This window comes from Dipodomys merriami, unplaced genomic scaffold (genome assembly GCF_024711535.1).
Source record: "Dipodomys merriami isolate MVZ:Mamm:240054 unplaced genomic scaffold, mDipMer1.0.p SCAF_50, whole genome shotgun sequence".
Lineage (NCBI taxonomy): Eukaryota > Metazoa > Chordata > Mammalia > Rodentia > Heteromyidae > Dipodomys > Dipodomys merriami.
Window position 1 is genome coordinate 9,229,231 of NW_027206069.1, and position 18,968 is coordinate 9,248,198.

Here is an 18,968-nt window from a genome sequence, read left to right on the forward strand (position 1 = left end):
CTGGGCTGATCGAATCAGAGAGATCTCTCCCCATTCTGGCAGGAATATTGGGGCTTCTGGTAGCCACTTGATGCCCACAAATGTGCCAGCCTTTGTATAAGGTCCACACTGTGGATGGATGAATGGAAAAGTTTTCTGGTGCCAAGTTCCGCACCAAGCCTTGGGCCAACACCACAGCTCTTGAGTTGTTTGACTCCCAACCGCTATCACCCTGGACAGTGTACTTTGCTCTCTGCTGCTTTGCAATGCACTCCTGGTCTCTCAGATCAATTCTTTGATCATGAATCCAAACAAGAGCTGGACCAGATCCAAGCCCCCCAGGAACAGCTTGATGGGAGGGGAAGCAGGTGACTTGAGATGTCAGAACGAAGATGCCTTCAGACAGGGTCACTTCAGACTATAAGAGGCTCAGGAAGTATCGGCCAAATAGCAATCCCATTCAGGTTCCACTGACCTTTACCTTGTTCGCTGTCATTTATTTCCAGGGGATAACAGTTTTTCCCCAACTAGAAAGGAAGTTCCTTTAGAAGGTTCCTCAAATCAAACATGGCTCCTGAGAAAACACAGTGGCATCACCACACTTGAAATCAGGGCTCCAGTTTCTATGCTGATGGCTTAGGCTATCAAACAGCAATTCCTTCTAAATCACTATTTTCTCTTTTTTTCTACCTCTGATATATATACATATATATTTATTTGGGGCTTCTATTTTTAGCTTGTCTGAAGAGAGAAAAAGTAATGAGAATTCACAGGATTTATTGCACAAATTACTTCCCTGGCTTGCTCCGACCTCCATCAGGCCTCCTGACAGTGGCATTGTATTTCGTATTTATTAGAGCTTAAAGTGCTCTATTAGGTAGTTTACAAGCTTTCCTTAATGCCTCTAAGCAAGCCAAGTGCATAGCAGATGCTGGGGACCCATCTCGGATCACATCGGGCCCATCTTCATCCTGTGACTCCACAAAGTCATTCCAGGGCTGGGTCTGGCTTCTCCATGGAGGCTGTTGTGAGTTTTAAATGAAAACTCCAGGAGATCAACTTCAAAGTTATTTATGATGTACACACAGGAAGAGTTGCAGATCCTTCATACTAATGGTCAAAATGGATACCTGTAAAACAAATTATAAATAACGTCGGCAAAACGTCGCACTTCTCAACAGCCAGATATAAGACTTGAAGCTCATTCTCTACTCACTTATAATGAGTTGGCGGGGAGGGCAGTGCAGGGAAGAATTCTCCATGAGATACACTCATCCTCTACCCAAGAGAGTAGAATTGTTTCATCAGGACACAAGACAAAATGAACATGTGTCATTTGTTCCTACATCACTTCCTGCTGGGCATCTAAGATTGAGCCTTCAGTTTTGCTTATTCACTGGCAATAATGGAGTTTTGAACTCTGGGCCTTGTACTTGCTAGGCAGGTGTTTTATCCCTGAAGCTACAACTCTAGCTCTTTGAGCTTCAGCTATTTTCCTTTTTTTTTGGGGGGGGGGGGGGTCCGGTCATGGGGCTTGAACTCTGGGCCTGGGCATTGTACCTCAGCACTTCAGCTCAAGGCTAGTGCTCTACCACTTGAGCCACAGCGCCACTTCTGGCTTTTTTTTCTTTTTTGCTTATGTGGTGCTGAGGAATGGAACCCAGGGCCTCAGGCATGCAAGGCAAGCGCTCTACCTCTGAGCCACCTTCCCAGCCCGCTTCAACTATTTTTCAAATAAGGTCTCCTCTCCGCCACCCCCACCCCACTTTTTTTCCCCCCAGGCTGTCCTGAACCACAATCCTTTTATACTTCCACATCGCTGGGATGTCAGATGCATACTTCTATGCTAACCTTATTTGTTGGATGAAGGTCTAACTTTTTGCTCAGGCTAGACCCAAATGGTGATCCTCCTATCCATGTCCCAAGCTGCTGGAATTACAGATGTGAGCCACCATTGGATGCCCCTCTGGAGTGATGGCCATAGCAAGTGTATAGAGCCAAACCCCACACTGCTCCCTTACCCTGGGCTTTTGAAGATGGTTGCCTTAGCAAATGCCTTTTCTCTGCCTGCTTCATCTGCCCGTCTAGTTGTGCATTAGTAAACTCCTAGTCCTCCTTCAAGCTCCTTATCATGGCTTGAATGCACCTGCCGAAGTTTCTATGTTGGAAACTTTATTCTCAAGGAATCCATGTTGCAAGTAGAGCCTTTAAGAGATGAGAGCTATCAGGAATGGATTAATGGCATTGTGGTGAGAGTGAGTTCCTGATTTTAAAAAAATGAATGAGTATCTATCTATCTGTCTCTCAGTGTCTATGTCTATCTCTGTCTCTTGCCTGCCTCCTCCATGTAGCATGTGATGATGTGGCAAGGGAGGGTCCCTACCAGAAGCCACCCCTTGATCTTGGTCTACCCATCCTCCACAAACATGAGATGGGTCTAGGGATATGGCTCAAGTGGTAGAATACTGTCTAAAGTGCAAAGCCTTGAGTTTAAAGTCCAGTAACACAAAATAATAGTATGAAGGAGGAGGGGGAGGAGGAGGCAGAGGAGGAGGAAAAGGAAAAGAAGAAGAAGAGAAGGAGGAGAGGAGAGGGAGGAAGAGGAGAAGCTACCCAGTCTAATAGGTATTCTGTTGTAGCTACATAAACCAGATTGGAGCTATTCCTTAATTTACATTCTGCCAGAAAGGTCCTCTCTGTGTCCCCAAACACAGACATCTATTCTTTCCTCTGGACATCATATCCCTTTTGCTTATTTATGGTCCTTCCATGGAAGGGTCATGCCTCAGTCATGTAACCCAAAGCCTAGCCTAGCACCTGATTCATGACAGATATCTCCCAAGTGAGTGTGGATGGGAAATGAGAGACAGAAGTTTAGATGGAATCCAAAGGCAGGCTCCGTAGGCCTGGAGCAAATACACAAGAAATTCAGTTTAAATTGAATGATCTCAGGATCATTCAATGGGAAAGAGGTGCTAGAGTGAGAGCTGAGACCAGGCCCCCAGCATGGGCTCTGGTTCTCCTACCCTGAGTGACTGGGAGCCACTTGTCTCCAGAGGCTCACTATAAAATGGGGGACATGGCCTGTGGGCCCAAGCATGCTCCTAGTTCTAGCTCCTTTTCATCCCAGCCACTTGTTACATATGTCACATCTAAAGCAGAAGGAAGCTGTTTCACAGCTTTAGATTTAGCTTGTTTTCAACATTTGGATCAAAGTTATACCAATCTCTCTCTCTTCTTTCTTTCTTCCTTTCCTTCCTTCCTTCCTTCCTTCCTTCCTTCCTTCCTTCCTTCCTTCCTTCCTTCTTTCTCTTTCTTTCTTTCTTTCTTTCTTTCTTTCTTTCTTTCTTTCTTTCTTTCTTTCTTTCTTTCTTTCTTTTTTGCTAATCTGGAGCTTGAACTCAGGGGCTGGGTGCTGTCACTGAGCTCCATTGCTCAAGACTAACACTCTACTACTTGAGCCACAGCTCTACTTCCAGCTTTTTAGTGGTTAATGGGAGATAAAAAAAAATCTCGTGGATTTTCCTGCCCTGGCTGGCTTTGAACTGTTATCCTCAGACCTCAACTGCATGAGTATTTAGGATTACAGGCATGAGCCACCAGTGCCTACCTGCCAACACCTCTTTGTAAGCACCTCGTTTTTATTTGGGGGGATAGTTAGGAGGGAGACTCCTCCCCAGAACAGTAGGGATAAGCAGGAGGTTCCATGGGATTGTTTTGCTCTACATAGTTCCACACTGCTTTCTGCTTACCAAGTCATTCTTTTGTTCACTCATCTACTTATCTACTTATCCAACCACTCATCCACACAACCTTCATCCAGCCACCATTGATTCCATTTGATCAATATTTCAGTGCTCTAATGTGCCCATCCGGTGGCAAGTCTGGGAGTAGTGACAGCCACTCTTTTGGTGTGGGTGGCTATGACTGACAGTCTTGATCTTGAGGATAAATAAGTACGGTCTGTCTCCGGGAAGCTTTCCTCCAATGGCTGCTTGTCACAGACCTCTATCATCGGAGAAAAATAGAAGAAGAAGAAAACCAAACACCCAATCTAAGTTCCCTCAACCCACAGAGATAGTATGTGGAAAGCTCAAATCTTTGAAATCATTCCTGACACCACACAGCAAACCCAGGAGTTCAGGAGGCAGGTGTCAGCCTGCTCTGCGAGAAGGCTGGCTGGCAGAGCAATCTGAAAACAGAATGGGCTGCCTGGGAAGGTAATGAGTTTTCTGGCACTGGGAGTGATCGGACAAGGGTGAGGTAATCATCAATTGCGGGCGATGTCACAAAGGGAATTCAAGCATGGAACAGGAAGAGAGGCAAGGTGATCTTCAAAGTTCCTTTTTCCCACCTGAAGTTGCAGAAGTCTGGGAGCAAGGTGATGTTGCTTACTTCTAACTCACCGCACTGCCAGTCTGCCTCCCTTCCTACTCCAGTCTGAATTCTGCTGAGTATTATTTGGCAGCGAACATGATCGTCTCCCCCTCGCTCAGGTCAGTGGGTGAGTCACTGTGCAAGTAGTTTCTTAGCAGAAATCCCTAGAGAGATGGAATTCCCAATGAGCAAACAGCAGGAAGGATGACATTGGTCCTGAAAACCTCTGATGGATTCCAACCCCCACAGTGGCAGGCAGAAATTTTTCTGGTAGTCTTGGAAATTATCTCCAGCATGCATTTCTTTTTAACACTTGGTAAAAAATTATCTTTAAATAGTTGTGCAGAAGAGTTTTGATTCAATATGTCAATTTATAAGTACAATACATCTTGATTGTTATCATCCTTCCCATCACCCAGCATGCATTTCTGTAGCTGGAAGCCGGTCCCACCCTGACCCTCTTAGAACATAAGCCTGAGATTGTCTTTTCTCAATCCTAAAGGAAAATAAAGCAAAGATTCAAAGCACCCCCTGCTTTACCACCAAAACCCACATTTAACCCTGCAAACCAACCCAGGAGCTGAATACCAGGGAAGTCACCTGGATCAGCAACTGGCAGTGAGACTTAGCAAGTTACCCCGGCCCCTTTTTCTGCCCTCACTCACACAGCATGCTGGGAGCACTCTGGACCTCCCTCTCCTTTCTCTACAGGAAGAGCCGAGGCGTGTGGCTGCCTGCAGAGGGACCTTTATTAGAAAAATAAATCTCTTTGACTAAAGATGAACTATGCAGAAGAAACAAAGAAACTGCTTTTTAATGACCAAGGTTTAAACAAAGGCCTGGCAGCTTAAGGCAGACCCCAATTAAAAAGAGATGGGAATTAGGGGCCGAGAGACCACTTCACCTGACATGAATATTTACCACACTTCCATTATGATGTAAGCCCCGGTTAGCGGCTGGGGCTCATGGGTAAATAAGATTCTCCTTTGCCCTCCAGGGCTGGCACTGGCAGTGGCTGGTACTGAGTTAGGTTCAATGAAGAGAACAGAATGAGGTAAGAAGAACCATTACCATGGTATGACTTAGAGCTGAGGAACAAGTAAAACTCCTCAGGGGCAAGCAGGAAGATTCTAGAGAACGTGCTATTTGACCTTGTCCTAAAAGACATCAGGTGTTCACCAGAGGAGAAAGGGGGACAAGTTCTTCCAGACAGACGGGTGAACTCATATGGGGAGCACTGGGGAATGGTAGGGCCATGACACTGGGGGACAATGCCAAGGACCATGTGGAAAGAAGACCTGCGAATCTTGTGAAGGTGACTTGTGAAGGTGTTGGGAAGGCTTTTGGACTTTATTCTGTAGCCAGAGATTCCCAAATGGAAAAAAAACAAGACCAACAAACCAAACAACAGCAACAAAAACCCCACTAGCATCATCTAGGAAGTGATATCAAAAGTCTGCCTGGGGGCCACAGCCCTGGAATTGAGATTCTGCAGCTCTGGAGGAAGACCTGGAAATCTGCATTTGGGCTGCAGCAGGAGGGGGGAGGAAGCTCTTTGTAGGAGCTGGGAGATGGGGGCAGGGCATCAAGACAGGGGCAAGGGGCCTGGGTATGCAGCCTGCTGGCTAGGATGTGGAGGAGGAGTTAGGGGAAGATGGATCTTCACAGCAGGAAGGCCAGCACAGCACTTGGAGGGCCACGAGGGAGGGCTCCTGGCATGGAACCAAGAACATGGTATCTTTCTAGCGAGCTCTCCATGTTGCCTGCAGTGAGGCACTCAGTGAACATGACCTGGGCCAGGGAGCGAGGTTGGGATGGAATCTGCCTGCTCAGGGGCAGTGCCAGGAGAAGGTAGCTGTCCCCAAGGAGCCAGGTCTCATTTATATGTTGTGCCACTAATTAAGCGCACGGTCTCAAGGTGATGCTGGGACTGGCTCCCAGGCTTAGAGCAAAGCTACAACACAAACAAGTCGTGAAGGAGACAGGTAAGCCTGGCCCTGAGAGCATCTTCCTACCTGCTGGCCCTGCCCATCCTGGTGACGACACTGGTGACGATCAAGTCCCCAGTTCTGCCCCAGCCTGGGCCTCCAGGTATCTTTGCTCCTCTGGCTGTTGCCAACTGCTTGGCACAGGAAACCAAGCACAGAGGAGTGGTTCTTTCACACGCCTGCACTCGCGCCTCCCCTGTGCCAGCAAGCAGTGATAGAAGCCTAGGAACTCCACAGCAATCAACCTGTCATCTAAACACCTGACTGGTGGCCACTGCCAGCAACATATTAGTGTTAGAGGTAGGAGAGGTACCAAAGTGAAGATCCCTCCCTTCTGAGAGGGTCCCCTGATGTCACATCACTGTAGGCTGTGAAGAGACCATGACACCAGGAAGCTGAGAATTGCCAGATCTCCCAGAGAGCCACCACTGACCACACAGGCAAAACTGGCACTCAGATGTAATAGCCCCCATTTAGAAACATATTTTGCCTTCCTTCTGTTATGTTTGAATACATTCTATAGGTAATGTGATCCAATAACTCATCATTTTAAGATCAAATGCCTGACTCTCCTGGGACATTGTGGTCACGCGTGTTCATGGCCATGCTAGATGACATAGTGAGGCAGACACCTGCACATCTGAGTAGAATTGCCAGAGATGAAAGGGAAATATATGCAACTTACCAAGGCTCCATTGTGACTCAGGTCCCATGAGCAGTGCTGCCCTTAGAGACCAGATTTGTTGAACCTGTGTCAGGGGATAGGCCTATTTCCTAAATTGGGGAACTTTCTGGTAACTTTCCGAATGAAGGAAAGCGAACCTTTCTTCAGTCCGATTGGTAAATGCATTCCTATATAAAATGGGCATTGGCAGCTTGCAGGAAGAAATGTGGTCCTGTTACAGGATGCCCTTGCAAGGTCGAAGACCCACAGATGCTCAAGTCCCTTCGATGAAGTGGAGTAGTGTTTGCATGTAAACCACTCAGACTGCCGAACGCAATGTAAATACCACGTAGATCGCTGTTCTATTGAACTCTCTAGAGAATAACGACAAGAAGAAAGAGTCTATACATGTTCAGTACAGATGTGAGTTTTTAGCTGAGATTTCTGTTTGGAGTTGGTTGAAGCTGTTCATGCAGATAGCCAACTTCATTTTGTGTTTAAGTATAAAATAGGTGTTAGATTCCCATGATCGGAATGGTGGTGGTGGTGGTTTTTTGACCTACATGAGTGATTGACCAGAGGAGAGTGAAAGGTCATGGGCCACACAGGAAGCTCATTGGGTGGGGGCATCCGCTGTGGCCCAGGACTTCTCCGTGGCCTCTGTCCACTAAATGCTGTGGGTCCCCATAAAGTTGTAACAACTCAACATAGGCATCCATAGATTTCCAAATCACCCCTCCGAGAGACTGTCCCTCAGAGCCTCCTGTTGTAGGCTCTCAACACCCTTTCTTGTACATCTATTGATGGGAGCCTCCCATTTGAAAGCAGCAGAGCAAGTCGGAAAATTAAGGCACACAGAAAGAACGTCATGCTTAGCTTTGTGGGGACAAGAGGAAGGGGACCTAGAATCTCAGAATCTTGGGGTCAGAGAGTGTTATGGAATGAGTCATGTCCCCTTTCATGAACCATGCATCCCCCTCTCCCCCGACCCTCCACCCCCCCCCATGCCAGCACCATATCATGTGACTGGATTTAAAGCTGAGTTAACTGAGGCCAGTCTTGGTGGGTCCTGGTCCAAAATGGCTGTCGTCCTTACAAGGACACAGACAGCACACAGAGGACAACCATGTGAAAATTCAGAGAGAAGACACCATCTGCAAACCAAGAAGACATGCCTCAGAGAAAAGCAACTCTGCCAACACTTTGATCTCAGACATCTAGCCTCCAGGACTGTGAGAAAATCGACTTTGTTGATGAAGCCCCCTGTTCTGTGGTTCTTATTATGACAGCCCTAACAAACTAATAAGGGGATTTTGCAGATCATCTAGCCCGACTGTCTGCCCTGGGATGACCAAAAACCAATCTCGTGGCTCCTAGTCCACTGCTCTGTACATACCACAGAGCTGAAAATACAGACACTGCATTTTGCTCTCCAAGCCAGATGAAGTAATTCACACCCCTCCAGGTGAACACAAAAAAGAGCCTCCCACAAGCTGAGTCAATAAGCAATCGTGCAGCAACCTCTAATTGTATCTCAAATGCTTTGCCAGGCCTGTATGGACCAGATGAGTCCAAATTGAACCAATTAATTATCCAAATTACATTAATTACCCACATCTCTGTGTTGAGGCCTGGTGTACTTGACCAAAGGGAGACTCGGGGTTCTGAGACTCACCAGATGCACTGACTCATGTCTAGAATTGCTTCTCCTAAGGTTGGGGCACAAAACCATGCGGCCTGTGGCAGACAGACTATCAGTACATCACTTACTGCTGCATCTGATGTCCCATACCCAGTGCATAATGCTCTGCTCCCATATCTGTAGCCATCCTGAGATGGTTCTGAGTTTTGTTTCTAACAAAAACAGCTCTGTGTTATGCTTTGGTAACAGCATAGCATAGCAACCTGAGCCTCCATATGTTCTTATTCCTTACATCCCTACAGACCCATAGGCATGCCCTTCCAAAAGCATCCACAGATCAAAGGTAGCTCAAGATGGCCTCTTAGACTAGATGCTCTGATGACTTTATGGTTGTCACTGATGACTACAGTCCAGTTCTAGAATGTCCTCCAAAGGATGTGCTGAAGGCTTGGTCAATAGCCTGTTTCATACAAGTAGGAGACGGTGAAACCTCCAGGAGGTAGGATCTAATGGGAGGAAGTTAGGTCATTGGGGCCAGGGCCTTGGAAAAAATACTGAATCTAGCCCCTCTTCCCCGTCTTTTTCATTGCCTAGATGTCATGAGGTGAGCAGCTCCTCTGCCACGTTTCTGCCACTATAAACTGCTTCACGACATCCCCAAATCAACTGAACAGTCAAACCTGGACTGAAACCTCCAAACCACGAGCGATCGCTCATCATCCCAAGTATAATTTGCTACAGTCACACAGAGCTAACATCGCATTTCCAGCCCTGTTACCTTGGGGTGGAGATAATGGGCAAGTTCAGAGTGTCCTTGTTCTCTTCTGGTTGGTTTCTGCTGGCTGGAGGAGGGAGAGGGAGAAGAATACTAATGAGAAAAGTGGTTTTTCCTACTTCTGGCCTTAGAAAGGGGCCACCCAGGTTCATGAGACATGTGCATACCCAAGCCTCTCAAGATCCTAAATTCTCATGTTCTTTTCATCTCTGGGACTTCCTGGACTCCCTGTGCAAATTCACTCAAGGATCAGGTACTGATCACTGCTCCCCAGCAGCGGCCAGGCCCAGGGTCTGGGCTGCTCCAGCCAGTGGCTAGATACCAAGCCTTGCCTTGTCTGGCCTTGAGAAGTACATCTCGATCCCTTGCTTGTCCTTTTGGACCTCAGGCCACCACATTCTTCTCACCAGCTGCTCCCTCTCTCGCTCTTGTGTTTGTTCCTTGAGTTTTCATACCTTGAGTGTCCCTCAAATGCCATGTGTTGAGGATTGGTTCCTTGTTACCATTCTTTGGTGCCATTAAAAATGGGGGAAACTTTAGGGGGTAAGGTCTAATGCAAGGAAGTTAGGTCATTGGAAGCATGCCCTTGAAGGGGATAGTAGAAGTCTCTCTCTCTCTCTCTCTCTCTCTCTCTCTCTCTCTCTCTCTCTCTCTCTCTCTCTCTCTCTCTCTCTGTCTCTCTGTCTCTCTCTCACTCTCTCTCTCTGCTCTCTTTTCCTTCTCTCCTTCCGACCACCATGAGATGAGCAATTTGCTCTACCATGCACAAGCACAAAGGCAACAGGACTAAGTGAACATGGAGAGGAGCCTCTGAAACCATGAGCCAAATTCAACCTTTCCTTTCAACTTTGAGACATTTTGCCACAGCAAGGGAAAGCTTGCTAACACATTTTCCATTCCAACAACCTCAGCATTTTAGAAAGCCCCAAGGATGTGATCCGGGGCACCTTCTCTATCTCCACTCAGTTCTTCGGCAAGCCTTATGGTTTTAAATCACTCCTTTGAACAACTAACTTGCAGTTTAACAAAATAAATACCACGGAGCTGAAACATGCCTTGACAGAAGGGGTGAAGGGAGGGAGGTAGATGAATGGAGAGAGGAAGACGGGGTGAATACAGTCACCACAGTCAATGTACATAGGTGACAATGGGACCCAGTAATTTGAGAATGGATGAGGTTGGGAGAAATGGAGGACAATGATGGAAGGAGGGACATTGACAAGGCACAGTATGTTCATAAACTGATGCATTCAATTGAAACCCCTGTGCACAAACACTGAAAGATTTAAAATAATACATAAATAACAATATCTATGTGTATTTATCGATCTTTCTAAATCTCCATCCCAGACACCTCCTTTCAACTAGGGCTTCCTCAGTATATCCAGGGCCCCTCAAACTTGATCTGTCTACACTTCACTCATATTTATTCCTCCCAGTGAACCTGCTCCTCTGAAAACCATGTCTCACCTTAATAACCATAAACTCCATTCATCCAGTTCCGTAGTTACCTGAACGATGTGTCCCTCATAGTGAGGAAACAGTGTTTCCTCGTTTGTAAAGAGATCGTTCACAGAATTAGTTCAAAGATGACATGAGTTAAGATTGGCAAAGAACCTAGACCAGGGGACATGGCGTAGAAACTGTTGTAAGTTGCTGTATTTGTTCTAACCAATCAATTCATAAAAAGAACTCCGTTCCTCTCCTATTTTGTGTTGAATCCATCATTAAATTCTGTTTGCTGTGTCCACAAAATAGTAGCTGACAACCTCCCACTACCTCTCCTGTCACCTCCGCGGCCCAAACCAATGATTTTTAGTAAATTTATAATTATGAAACCATCACCACTGTCTAATTTTAGAACATTTCCACAATGTCTGTCTCTTATGGACATTTCACGTAAATGGAATCTAGCCGCATGTCTGGCTGCTTCTGCTTAGTATAACGTTTTGAGGTTCATCCGTGTTGTGGCATGTAGAAGTGGGTTCCACTTTAATGCTGAATGGTATCCCGTTGTGTAGATTTCTACCCTCCTCGTGGGGCTCCCTGCTTCTGCTTGTCTGCCCCCACCACCTCTATTCTGAGTTCAGAAGCCAAACAGATTGCTTTTCAATATAAGTTAGTACATGCTATCCCATACCAAACCCTCCCATGCCTCCCATCACACAAGCAAAGACACAGTCTCTGCACAGGTGCCTTAGCGCAGCTTGCCAGGACAAAATGCCACTGGGTGGCTGAAGTGACAGAAAGCTCCTTTCTCAGAGCACTGGAGGTTGGGAGTCTGTGCTTTGTGGTCCGCATGGTTGTGAGACCTGTGAGGCTTTTCTTCCTGGCTTGTAGAGGTCACCCTTTGTCTGTATCCTCATATGACCTTTCCTAGGGGACCATAATTACCTCCTCAAGCTCTGTCTCCAAATGTAGTCGGAAAAGGTTTTGCCTGGGCAGGTACTGTGAGACTGGAATTTACTTCTTCTGGACCCCAGGACTGAAGAAAACCTTTCCTCATAAATCACCACTACCAACTGCACACCACAGCCCCTGATTTGAAAGAAGTGGGGGGCAAACAAAGGCAGGAGAGCAGGGAAGGGACCCCCGAAACCATCTCTCAGAGGCCCCACCCAGTTGCCTGTCTTTAGCAGATTTCCCTCCTGAGGACACTTGATCGAACCTTCTCTCAGCCTTAAGCCAATATCTTCTGCACACCCCTGGGGAGTTCACTCAATGTAGGTGTGAACTGCTAGCTCAGATGGCTCTTAGGGGTCCCTGTGACCTGAGAAAACTGGAGCTGTGTATGTGTGTGTCAAAGAGAGAGAAGCAGAGTCAGAGGAAGAGAGAGAGGCAGCAGCCATGGAGGGAGTGAAAGGAAGCCTTTGGTGTGGGCCTGCCCTCGCCACTCCAACTCCAGATGCGCCAAAGGCTGAAGTTTGGAATGTTTTACTCTAGTTTTACTTATTCAGGAGTCTCTCTGCTGGAAGGTAAACCCCAGGAGGCCTTGATGTGGCAGGGCCCAGTCCTGGGCACTGGGAATCATACTCTGATCTTTGTATGAAAAAAGAGTCCAATAAGTATTTGTTAACAATAGAAAGTCACTTAAAGTATTTGTTAACAATTGAAAGTCACTTAAAGGCCTGGTGATAGGAACATACCTGGCTTTTATAAAATTCAGAGAGAGAGAGAGAGAGAGAGAGAGAGAGAGAGAGAGAGAGAGAGAGAGAGAGAGAGAGATGTACAAACAACATTTAGCCAAATCTCAAAAACCATTGAGGAAAGAGTTGCAAAGTAGAACATGTGGAGACCATTTGAAGCCAAGGAGAATTAAGGTACAATGGGAAGAACAACCAAGGTGTAGTTAAGCAATATTCCTTCCTTCCTTCATTTGTTCATGCACCACTCAACATCTGCTCATTGAATACCTGCTGTATACCAGGCCTGGTATACTTGACTGAGCTAGAGGATGCCCAGATAGCTGGCTGGGTGAATCTGTGAGGCTGTTCCCTGAAGACATTACCATTTGAATCAGACTGTGTGAGGATCAGCCCTCAGCAATATGGGTTGGCATCACCCAATCATACACTGAGGGCCTCCCGTGTAGCTGGGGTTACAGACATGAGCCACTGCTCTTAACCTGACCCCAGGCCCCGCATGGCTGATTCTGGTGTGCCTTTCAAGCCCTCAGCAGCCTAAAATTTTATTATCCCCCAACTGTGAGAGCTAAAGGAACCCTTCATCTCTGGTCCTTATCTGCAGGTGAGGTGACTGAAGTCCAGAGAAGGCAAAGGGCTTACCCAGCATCACACAGCAAGTTCATTGCTTCACATTTTCTTAGACTTTTGATTCAAAGGCATCAGCCACTTCTTGTCAGCTTTGCTCAGGGTGAGATACAGGAGCTGCGCCTGAGCCCTGGCTGTAGCTAGAATAGAAGCAGTTGGTTCCCAGGAAATAAAGAAGCCACTCACCCAGGACATTGGAGACTCACTATGCAGAAGCACTGGGCTTCTTGAGTCACTGCTTCCCATCTATACAATATCCCCAGACTCAGAAGCGACCACACACTTCCTCCAGACCAACACCTCGCCAGGGTCCCTCCCAATGTCCACACATGTGCCCTTCACAGGTCGCTCTCCCAAGAGCCTGGATGGCAAGAGTCTGGCCTGTTTTTCCCTCCAGCCTCACGGCAGCTGCCACGGAAGGAATGGATGCACACTAAAGGAGGGGATGAGCAAAAGAGCCAATACATGTGTTCATCAAAGACTTGCAGCAACCATGAGTTCTCTCTAGGCAACCCTGGTTTCCTCGCTGGAGAGAGAGAGAGGTAATAACAGTGCCTTCCTCAGCAAATAAAGAATTATTGATGAGAAATAATGCTAGGAATATTGCCCTCCTCCTACCAATCATTCTACATCATCCCAACTTCTGATGGTTGGTGGCGGCTCATGGAGACACAGAAAAGGCAAAGCCGAGGCTAGGCCCAGAGAAATTCTGGAATCTCTCAGACCTGCCAGTCCCTGATAGACCCTGAGTATCTTCATTGAATTATTTGATGCCAGTCAGTACCATAATTCTCAAACTTCAGCACACCCAGGACTGAACCCCTGTCTTGGATGTCCCTGGGCACCACCTTTGGAGATACGGGTTTGTAAGAGGAAGACCTTGGGAATCTGTCTTTCTAACAAACACCTCAGATAGCTCTGATACAAAGTGTCCATGGACCACATTTTGAGCAATTGCTTAGTGTGATTCCTTGGGCTGAACGAGAGGACTAGAGAAAATGGAGGAGGAGCCAGGCAGTGGTGGCTCACATCTGTAGTCCTAGCTACTCACGAGGCTGAGATTTGAGGATCACAGATTGCAGACAGCTTGGGTAGCAAAGCTAAAAATGGGTGCAGCTGTGGCTCAAAGTGGTACAGCACCAGTCTTGAGCAAAAGAGCTCAGTGCTAGTGCCCAGGCCCTGAGTTCAAGCCCCATGACTGACCAAAATGGAGAGAGAGAGGAGGGGGGAAGGAAGGTAGGAAGGAAGGAAGGAAGGAAGGAAGGAAGGAAGGAAGGAAGGAAGGAAGGAAGGAAGGAAAGAGACAGGGGAGGAGATCAAGGGGATCAAAGCAGGAGATCAGATCAGGAAGCCTTCTTGGCCATGGGATTACCAGAGGATAAACAAGGAACCCAGGGGTCAGAGAAGGGAATTCCAGCAGGATTCCTTTGGAAGTAGTAGTGAGGACTGGGCTGCCACGAAGGAATAAAACTCAGCAAAGGCTCTCACTAGAGCTGTGTTGTCAGTATCACAAGGCTGCCTTGTCCTGATCTGTGGCCAGAAGGGCCAATTCCCATCCTGGTACTCAATCTCCTGCCTTCTCTACCCACCTTCCCCCCTTCTCCCCTCACATATACCTCTCATAGTCTCTCTTGGGTGGGAGGAGTCAATTGTAGAAACATAAAAGAAACTAACTTTTTCCCAAACTGGTCAGACAGGCTAGCAATAATAGAGGGTTGACAGGGAGGTAGTGTTGAACTCAAGGGTACAGTCAAGGTTGACTAGATACAACTAGAGAATTGGAGATCAAAGCAATTCTCTACTATGCTGTAGGCCCTGCCCTGTGCTCCACCCAACCTAGAGCCCCACAGGCTCTCTTGCTTTTTCCTCTCAGCCTCCAGCACACAGCTACAGCTCTCCACTCATTCACTCTTCATTTCTCAACACACCTCCCGAGAAAACCTCGGAGTCCTCAGGGAATACCTGATTGAAGGATTATTTGTCAGTACATGCTTGCTCTTCTGATTCTCAGATGGTATCCACTCACAGAAAATAATCTATAGGAGATACATGTGTAACATGCTAGATGCTATTTGTTAATATCCCTTTGTTATTGTATGTGAAAAATCACTTCACATACCCTAAAGATTTCCACAACTTCACTCACAGATATTTTCCTCAGGAGCTCCAGCAAGTTGTCAGATCCCTCAGAAATCCAAGGTCTAGGGAATAAGATCAATATTCAGCCTTGGAGAGACAAGTTGCTATATTTGGAAAAGATCTGGATATGCCCATAAATGAATCCCAGTCCCCAATTAGTCTGTATAAAGGCATCTCAGTGTAGGACTCTCTCTGCATGTCTCTGTCTCTCTGTCTCTGTCTCTCTGTGTCTCTCTCTGTTTCTCTCTGTGTGTCTCGGTCTGTCTCTCTGTGTCTCTGTCTGTCTGTCTGTCTCTCTCTCTCTCTCTCTCTCCCACAAACACCCCTAAATTTGAGGCAAAAGTTAGTCTCCTAACCAGGCGCTGGTGGCTCATGCCTGTAATCCTAGCTACTCAGGAGGCTGAGATCTGAGGATCGCGATTCAAAGCCAGCTTGGGCAGGAAAGTCCATGAAATTCTTATCTTCAATAGACCACCAGAAAACCGGAAGTGGCGCTGTGGCTCAAGTGGTAGAGTGCTAGCCTTGAGCTGAAGAGCTGAGGGACAGTGCCCAGGCCCAGAGTTCAGGCCCCATGACCAGACCCCCCTCAAAAAAAATAATCATCATCTTCTTTAAAACCAGTTGCAGGGTGAATCTTATTTAAAACTACAATACCAGTGACATCTTCATGAAAGCCAACAGAACTCACGGTGATTGATGGCTCAATAAGCCAGGACTCTGAAGTGATGGATTAAACCATTTTTTCAAAATATTGCCAAAGACTGCCTTGGAAAGAGATCTAGTATCTCCACAAGCGGGAAGATGTGTCCCAGTCACGTCCAGCACATGAAAGCATCGTCCTTCTGCGTGGTCCATACACACTGCTCTGCCCTTTCTCAGCCTAGGTGTGAGACTGAGGGTTTCAGGACTGTGTTCTATACACAGATCTATGCAAGTTCCTTTGTGGCAGGTGTCCTGGTGGTAAAAGCTGGTGGTGCACAAAGCAGAAGTAGCCCTTAGACTCTCCCTGCATCCAGAAAGTTCTGCTCCTATGAATGCATAGCGCGAAGCCAGTTGCGATCCACCATCCTTCATGACAAGGACATGCGAGTGGTCTCAAAGAGCTCCCCCTGCTGGTAGGGGGGCTGACAGGCCTGGGCTGTCCCCTTTCCCTGTTAGCCTAGCTTTATGGATTGCTTTGATACCTTCTGTACCTCCCATGCCTTGTTCACTCTACAGCTGGTAGGGTAAGCCTGTCGCAGTTGCTGTGCCACCGAACGTGACTGCAGTGGCTGGTGACCACGCTCAATGGACCACTGCACCTCAACCCCATGACTCTGGCACCCACTGTGTCTCTGCTTCCTACTTGGTGGTTCGGACACCCATGACGTGCGTGACTTTGATCCTGAGACACAGTGAGGAGGCCTGCAAAGGCTAGGACAAGATTGGGAGCTGAGATCTGCTAGTTCCTAGTGGGAAGCTGTGGTGGATTCTTTCAAAACTCTCCCCATGGAGGGGTCTGCCTTGGGGGTGCCACTGCCCCTCCAGGGAACTTAGCTGTGTGGCGAATGAGATAGATGGAGACTTCCTCAGGTTCCAGAGAGAAGGAACTACAGGAGGAAAAGTGGCGACGAGAGAAAGAGACAGTGTAGAGGGAGGAGAGGAAGAAGAGATAGCAAAGTAGAGCCAGAGCAAGGAGAAGAGCATAAGATGGGAACGACAGAGAGGAGAGAGATGGAGGAAGAAGGAAAAGCAAGCTGTCAGAGACTGCCTTTCCTCCCTAAGAACTGCTGCGATGCACAGACAAGGAGATGGGCACAGGGAGGAAATATCAACATGTCCCTGCCCCACCAGCCTGTGACTGCTAAGGTCTGGAGCCCAGCTCCCACACCAATGAAGGTTCAGCAGGCCTGTGACTGGGCAGAGCCACCCAGCCCCTCCCTCCCCCCACAGCAGGTCTCAAATAGTAATTCTGGAATGTGGGTGATGAGGCACTGTCTCTCATCCACCCTGTGCTGTCTTGGAAGGGAGTTGCCTCCACGTTTAAAGAGCCTCTTGCGGCCTGCCCAAGTCCTCCTCCTACCCACAGCTCCGGCCCTCTATCTTCTCTGGGACAATCATTGACACCATTTATTTTCCTGATGCTGGTTTGTTTTTCAGTCCTATCAGCCTTGATATGATGTCTAATACTTCCCCAGGGAGCAAGGTGAAGCGGCTGCAATCACAGAGGTAAATACCTAATTAGGATGTTTCTGAAGGGTGTACTTATTTACTTGGGAAACTATCTTGGCTCGCTGTGCAATTAGGAAGGTTATTATTTTCTCCGGTTCCGGAGGTTCTTGCACTTAAAATATGTCATTAGGTGCTGCTTAAGTCATCTGGGGTACCTGGAAGGCACCTTCATTTATTTTTAAGATACCTGCTTATTACAACATCCATATGGCTGAGCCACAAGGATGAAGAGAGATGAGCTCTGATCCCAGCTATGAGGTTGAGGGACACAAAGCAACACACTGCATCACTATGCAAACAAACAAGTAGCAATGTGTGATTTAGAGCCAAAAAGATCTAGTTATTCATCCAAGAAGCTACCCCCACGCACAATGTTGTTCCTACTTTCTGGATGAGGATAGAGACTCGTGGAGAAGCATGCCCAAAGCCACAGGGCTAAGGAGTGATATGGACACCACAGAGTCTTGAGGAACAGTGGATTCCAGTCAAAAGAGCAGCAAGATTGCTCGTTTGTTTGTTTTCCTGAGGAAGAACTTAGGGAAAGCTGAAGTCAACAAAGACAAAAGCAAGGACAGTAGAGGAATATAAAGGCTCTAGAATGCATGGCTACATTAAACACTAAACACATTCTAGCTCCCCATCAGATCAACAATGAGCCTTAACAGCAGCCTCCTTATTTCAGTTCCTACTACCCAGTGCAACATGCCAGAACATGCCAAAAGCAAGAAAAACATATTCAGTCTGAAGACAAATCAATAATCCAAACAGAATCAGATATGACCAATGTTGGCTTTTAGATCACCAAGGAAAATAAATATAAATGCCAGGTATGGTGGCATAGACCTATAATCTCAGCACACTCTATAATCCCAGGTCCCAAATTCAGGCCAGTCTGGGGAACATAATGAAACAGTGCCTTTAAGGGGGGAAAAGGCCATGCATGGTGGAGCATGCCTGTAATCCCAGTTACTCAATGGGCCAAGACCGAGAGATCACAAGTCAGCCTGGGCAACTTAACAAGATCTTGTCTCAAGATAAAAAAAAAAAATTAAAACAGTCAGTAATATAGCTTAGTGGTAGAGTACTGTTTGCCTAGCATATACAAGCTTAGCAATGGAATTAATTCTCAGTAAATAAATAAATAATTTAAACTAAATATAATCAAGAAGTTAAAGGGCTGGTGAAAAAGAAAAAAGCAGTAAGAGAAGAAATGTCATTGTCCAAAAAGAAATATACTTGTTACCTGATTTATGTAACTATAACTGCTCTGTACATCACCTTTATAATAACAATGAATTTTTAAAATAAATTAATTAAATAGAAGTAGATGATATATAAAGCTATAATGTAAGCCAACAGAAGGGGGTTCTAAGAAATAAAAGTAAATGTCTAGAAATCAAAGACATTTTCACTCTAAAACCAT

At 46.7% G+C, this 18,968-nt stretch overlaps 1 long non-coding RNA gene across 1 annotated transcript; it reads right to left on the minus strand.

Moving 5' to 3' along the window:
• Window positions 1-767: 767 nt before the first annotated feature.
• On the minus strand, window positions 768-5,210 carry LOC138810581 (uncharacterized). The gene is made up of 3 exons (XR_011367174.1): window positions 5,022-5,210; window positions 4,334-4,520; window positions 768-1,109 (listed from the first exon to the last, which is right to left on the minus strand). It is a non-coding gene; the product is annotated as an uncharacterized lncRNA (long non-coding RNA).
• Window positions 5,211-18,968: the final 13,758 nt, after the last annotated feature.